We start from the raw sequence: 6,979 nt of genomic DNA, 5'->3' as shown, positions 1-6,979 counted from the left end.
TCTGTTCTTCTCACTATGGAATCCTCTATGACTACCACATTCCTCATCTTCCTCTCTCCCTTCTGCACCACAGAACCAGGCTCAGTGCCAGAGCCACAGGCACCATGGTCGTGATCCAAAATGAGATGATGATTACTGAGGGGACAGCCACAGGGGTGCTCTCTACTATCTGAGCTCCTCACTTCCCTGACTGTCACCCATTTGTCTAACTCGTGCAGTCTCGGAGTGACTAATTCCCTGCAGCTCCTCTCTATCTCCCGTTAACTTTCCCTAATAAGCTGTAGGTTATCGAGCCGCAGCTCCAGATCCCAAAACACTGTGTCTCAGGAGCTGCATCTCGGTGCACCTGGCACAGATGCGACCATCTGGGAGACTGGAAGAATCCCAGGATTCAAACATCTGACACCCAGAGCAAAGTACTAACCCTACTGACATGATCTTGTTATGCCTGCAGCCCCAACCTTTGTGAGAAACGCAAGATCACTGTTGGGTTGGGTCAGGGGGCCCAGGAAATGAGAGAGAAATGTGCAAAATGTCTCGTTCCCCTGGCGATGTAAAGCTACGGGACATGGCCATTGTCTCCGGAAGGCGAATTTGTGGATTGGAGACTGTACTACGCGGATGCCTTCAGGCAAAGTGGGCTGGTTGAGGGAGAGATTGCATCACCCCCAACCTGATTGACATCTACGACCCTGCAGGTCAGGATAAAAGAGGGTCTGTGGGAACAGCCCCTCAGATGCACCAGAAAAAACGCTAGCACTCCCATGATAGTGGGAAGCCATTTGAAGGAGGCCACGTGCGTTCAGTTCTGTTGCCTGGGACTGGTGGCTTGTAACATGGAAAATGGCTTTTAGCTAACAACGGGGAAACCAACTCCCCGACTCAAAGGATTGGCATCATAAAAGACCCAGGCAAGTTAAACCGTCTCTCTCTTAAACCCAAAAAGCTGCAGCTTGAACGAACTAACAGTGACTTTTATATTTCCATCGGACAATACATTATCCCCTAGACAACGATAGAGCTATTTCTTATTGGTTATTAATATACCCGCGCTTTAGATTTAGTATTGACGACGTATATTATCTGTATGTTTGCATTAATCTTATTTTTGTGCCCCTTTATCAATAAATACTTCTAAAAATAGTCAGACTTCAACGGACCTCTCTATCTTTGCTGGTAAGTGACCCAGTTATGGGGCTTCGTAACAATCTCTATTCTTCAGAAAATTGCAAAGACAAACCAAAAATGAAGTCTATCTACGCACCGTGCCGAAGCCTGAATGAGCCAAAGCCTGTCGTTTCTACTCTCGCCACTGGCCTACACCTGGCAATGGCCGCTCTGCTTATCCCTTCTGTACTTTTATTTAGTTCATCGAGTTCGGTTGCCACCACTTTAGGTGGAATATTTAAGGGGAACATGAGGGAGAACTTCACTCAGAGGGTGGTGAGTGTGTGGAATAAGGAAGTGGTGGATGTGGGTTCGATTTGAACATTTAAGGGAAGTTTTGATAAGTACATGGATGGGAGGGTAAGGGGGTTTGTGGTCTAGGTCAGGGGTTCCCAGCCATTTGTATGCTATGCACCCTACCATTAACCAGGTTGGAAACTCTTGGTCTAGGTGCTGATGGGACTAGGCAGAATAACAGTACAGCATGGACTAGATGGGCTGAAGGTCCTGTTTCTGTGCTGCAGTGCTCTATGACTGTGACTCTCTCTTTACTCATTCTGAAGATGAGAAGAACAGCGGTTCACCCAAAGAGTCCACTCAGGGCTCAGCCTGCGGACCGTTTGGAACAAAAGGTAGCATTATTGAGAAAGGAAATGTTATTGGGCTCACTGTGAGGACAGGAGAGTGATCTTCCCAACCATCCTCTTCACAGAGGCCCATCAACCCAATTCCATTCCGGCCACACAGCTGGAAAAGTCTGGCAGATTCCTTGCATGCACAGTAATCTGAGAAAGATCTAGAAACATCAAGAAGCATAGCGCTGTAGACACACGTGTAGTTATTGCTGTTGTAAATAAAAGTTCTATTTATCAGCAATCGGAGCAGAAAATAAATAGGAAAAAACAAAAGCAGTGATCCTACACATAATAGGGGACAACACAATTGAGGTACATAACCATGTTACTTTTGAGAATGGAAATATTTTGAATCTAAAAGTGATAATTGACAAGTTTAAAGTATTTTGCATACTGAAGCACAATGTGACATATGAATGGTACAAATTATTTACATGTAAGCAGAAAGCTGGTCAAACAGTTGATTGATATGTAACCAAGTTGAGAAACTGCAGTAAAACATGTGAGTTTGCAGAGCTGACGGACTCTCTCATTAAAGAGAGAATTGTTTGTGGCATTTTGGATAATGCTCTGAGAGAAGGCTCTTAAGAGAACCAGATGTAGATTTGGAAAAAGCTGATTTTTTGCAAAGCTTCAGAGTCCATGACGTCGCAGGCTAAAGAGCGGCAACGTATACGCTATGAGAAAATGCAAACATATTGGGAAAAATAATAAAACAACAACAAAGCTGACAGAGAGCAAGACATCATCTGAGAGAAAAAAGCTATGTGATCACTGTGGGCAGGAGCATTGACCTTAAAAAGTGTCCAGCTTATGGAAAAATGTGCAATCACTGCGGTAAGAGTAATCATTTTTCACGCTGTTGCAGAAGTAGAAAGGAAATAAAACACGTAAATGCAGTGCTTGAAAATGAACCTGAGGAGTTTTACATTGATGTGCTTTGTGAAAACGAACGAAGTAAGAATGACTGGACTATGCCATTGCAAGTGAACCAAAACATTATTCTGTTTAAATTGGATACTGGAGCACAAGTACATGTTGCAGAATCGGAGTTTAATGCATTAAAGCCAAGACCAAATTTACATCAAATATAACAGTGACTGGGTATTCAGATGCAGACATTCCAGTTAAAGGAACACGTGTCGCCAAAGTATCACACAAAAATATTGTGCACACACTTTCATTTGTGGTTGTGCCAAGGAATGTACAGTCAACACTTGGTTTATCTGCCTGAGAGACTGAATTTGGTGAAGAGTATTAGTCCTGGATAGTGACACAGAGTCAGAATAGTGATGGAAGAGTACGTGGACTTGTTCAAAGGGCTTGGTTGCCTTTCAGGAGACCACGATTAAAATTGACAACACAGTGCCACCCGCAGTACATCCATGTAGAAAAGTGCCTTTTGTACTACATGATCAATTGAAAACAGAAATGGATAGAATGGAACGGCTAGGAGTCATAAAAAAAATTGATGAACTTACTGAATGGGTCAATTTGCTTGTTATTGTTGATAAGAAAAATGGAAAACTGAGGATTTGCTAAGATCCAAGAGACTTGAATTAAGCTATTAAAAGAAAGCATTTCAAATTGCCTACTTGTGAAGAAATTATGTCAGTTTGCTGATGCAAAGTACTTCAGTAAATTAGATGCACCCTCTGGATTCTGGCAACTTAAACCAGATGAACCAAGTTCAAAATTGTGTACCTTTAACATTCCTTTTGCCAGATACTGTTTTCTTTGGCTTCCATTTGTAATTGCATCAGCTCCTGAAGTGTACCATAAAACTATTCACATAATATATCAGCACATTGAGGGCGTAGGAACTACCATGGACGATATTATTGTTTGGGGATCATCTAAACAAGAGCATGACGCCAGACTTAGACAAGTCTTAGAGGCAACACACAAGGCAAACCTAAAGATGAATAAAAACAAATGTCAGCCAGGAGTGACTGAACTTACCTTTGTGGGTGATATCATCAGCAATGAGGGTGTGTGTCCTGATCCATTGAAGGTTTCTGCTATTGAGAACATTACATCACAATGTAAAAAGGATGTTCAAAGGTTTATGGGAATGGTCAACTACATGGGAAAATTCATACCCATTCTTTCAGAACAGCTTGCTCCATTGAGGCAGCTAACAGAAAAGAAAAACAAATGGAGCTGGAATCATGAACAGAAGGCATGGCAAAATCTCAAGGAAGTGCTCACCAAAGAACCTATGTTGAAATTCTATGATGCTGAGAGACCCATCAAAATCTCATGTGATGCATCTCAGGCAGGCTTTGGGGAAGTATTACTCCAGAAACATGATCAGGAATGGCTACCAGTGGCATATGCATCTCGTGCATTATCCGATCCAGAAACAAGGTATGCCCAAATTGAAAAAGAATTGCTCAGTATTATGTTTGCTTGTGTGAGATTTCATCAGTTTGTTTTGGGGCAATCTATTAATGTTGAAACTGATCATAAGCCTCTGATTGCATTGTTTCACAAACCTTTAAACGACTGTCCTTTGCAAATTGCAAAGAATGTCATACACACCTGGAAAATTCATGTACACGGCTGACACACTTTCCAGAGCTGTAGATCCAACAACAAAAGACAGTCACAGGGACACTGTTGATGTTCAGGTGTTTGTTGATATGATCATAGAGACTGTACCTGTTGCTCCTGAAAAGTTGGAACTGCTGCGTCTTGAGACCGAGGAGGACAAAATTCTCAGTCAGGTAATACGTGGTGATGGATGGATGGCCAGATAATAGCCATGACTGTACCTCAGTAGTACAAGATTACTGGACCCACAGATCAGAACTGTCTGTTGTGGATGGGATAATTGTACAAAGGTAGTAGAATTGTGATAACTAAAAGTCTCCAAAAGGAAACGCTTGGGGAAATTCATGAAGACCACCTGGTATTGAAAAGTGTAAGAGAAGAGCGCGGGAAGTGATGTTTTGGTCCAGGATGAATCAAGAAATTGCAGAGTTGGTGTCTTCTTGTCAAATATGTTTTAAATACCAACCTAGCAACTCTAAGGAGCCACTGCATCCACATCCTAGACCTCAGAGACTGGGCTGAGAAATGGTAGATGGAATTCAACTCAGATAAGTGTGAGGTGGTTCATTTTGGTAGGTCAAATATGATAGTAATATAGTATTAAGAGTTAATATAGTATGAATGGTAAGACTCTTGGCAGTGTGGAGGATCAGAGGGATCTTGGGGCCTGAGTCCATAGGACACTCAAAACTGCTGCACAGGTTGACTTTGTGGTTAAGAAGGCATACAGTGCATGGGCTTTCATCATTCATAGGATTGAGTTTAGGAGCCAAGGGCTAATGTTGCAGCTATATAGGGCCCTGGTCAGACCCACGGAGTACTGTGCTCAGTCCTGGTCGCCTCACTACAGGAAGGATGTGGAAACCATAGAAAGGGTGCAGAAGAGATTTACAAGGATGTTGCCTGGATTAGGGAGCCTGCCTAATGAGAATAGGTTGAGTGAACTTGGCCTTTTCTCTTTGGAACAATGAAAGATGAGAGGTGACCTGATAGAAGTGTACAAAATGATGAGAGGCATTGATCTTGTAAATAGTCAGAGGTTTTTTCCCAGGGCTGAAGTGACTAGCATGAGAGGGCACAGTTTTAAAATGCTTGGAAGTAGGTACAGAGGAGACGTCAGGGTTAAGTTGTTTTTTCACACAGAGTGGTGAAGGTATGGAAAGGGCTGCCAGTGACGGTGGTGGAGGTGGATACGATAGGGTCTTTTAAGAGACTCCTTGATAGGTACATGGAGCTCAGAAAAATAGAGGGCTATGGGTAACCCTCAGTCATTTCTAAGGTAAAGACTTGTTCCGCACAGCTTTGTAGGCCGAAGAGCCTGTATTGTGCTGTAGGTTTTCTATGCTTCTATTTAGATCAAATGAAAATTTTCAGAGTATAATGAATTATATACAAATTATTTAATGTGAGGGGAGGGGGGAGATCTCATTGAAATCTTTTGAATGTTTTAAGGCCTCAATAGTGTGGATTTAGAGAAAATGATTCCTAAGGTGGAGAGTCTAAAACCAGAGTATACAGACTCAGATTAGAGGGATGTCCATTTAGAATAAAAATGAGGAGGGATTTCTTTAGCCAGAGAATGATGGAACTGTGGAGTTCGTTGCCACAGGCGGCTGTAGAGGCTAAGGCATTGAGAATATTTAAGGCAGATGTTGACAGATTCATGATTAGTCAGGGATACTTGGAGATTGGGGCCGAGAGGGAAATGGATCAGCCATGATGAAATGGCAGAACATTCTTGATGGGCTAGATGGCCTAATCCCTGCTCCCATATCTTATGGTCTAAATATTATAGAATATAAAGAGACTGAAAATTTGGTCACTGAGCCTGCTTTTAACAAAATTGGATAGGCATTTCAAGAGATGTGAAGAAGGGTCCCAAGGCTAAAATTAATTATGATCTCACTGAAGGGGACAGTTAGTATAAGCACTTGAACAGAGATCTTTTTTATTCCAACGACACCAAATTTGACAGTTGTGACAGACAAAAAACACAGTATCTTCATTTGATAACTTAAAATTAATCATGTTAATGTTTAAATATTGGTAGTGACTACAAGAATACCATGATAACTCTACACAGTGATGAATACAGATGCAACCTTGCATTAACTGGAGGAGAGATTGATTGGAAAAGCCACACATCACTTCAGATTATATAAAGAAGTTGTAATAGCAGTATTTTTTGCTATTGTTATGGAGGAAAGATCTTTTAAATTATGGAAATCAGGAGTGAGAAGGCTATATAATTTTTTTTGTTATTTTTTGATTTGGGCAGTCTATGTAGGTAAAGGTTAGGTACAGTATATTCAGGCTTCTATGACATAGAGAAGGGGACCCCAGAAGTCAGTATTTATAGCCCTTTATTATTTAATATTATGATTAATGATATTTTCTCTGAGATAGGTACTGGGGGGATAAATCAACTTTTGCAGTGATGGAGTTCTATGGATGTATAAATTTCAATTTAACAGCATATAGGATGCAATTAATGATTAATAAGGTCGAACAGTGGGTAAATAGATGGGGTTTTAAGCTTTCAGTAGCTGAAACACAAGTTGTGTGTTTAACGAAGAGGATCAATAGACCTGCATTTGATTTGAAATTATATGGTCAAACTC

The sequence above is a fragment of the Hypanus sabinus genome, chromosome 18 (genome assembly GCF_030144855.1).
Source record: "Hypanus sabinus isolate sHypSab1 chromosome 18, sHypSab1.hap1, whole genome shotgun sequence".
NCBI classification, from domain to species: domain Eukaryota; kingdom Metazoa; phylum Chordata; class Chondrichthyes; order Myliobatiformes; family Dasyatidae; genus Hypanus; species Hypanus sabinus.
The sequence above is the reverse complement of the archived record's forward strand: the minus strand, read 5'-3'. Positions refer to the sequence as shown.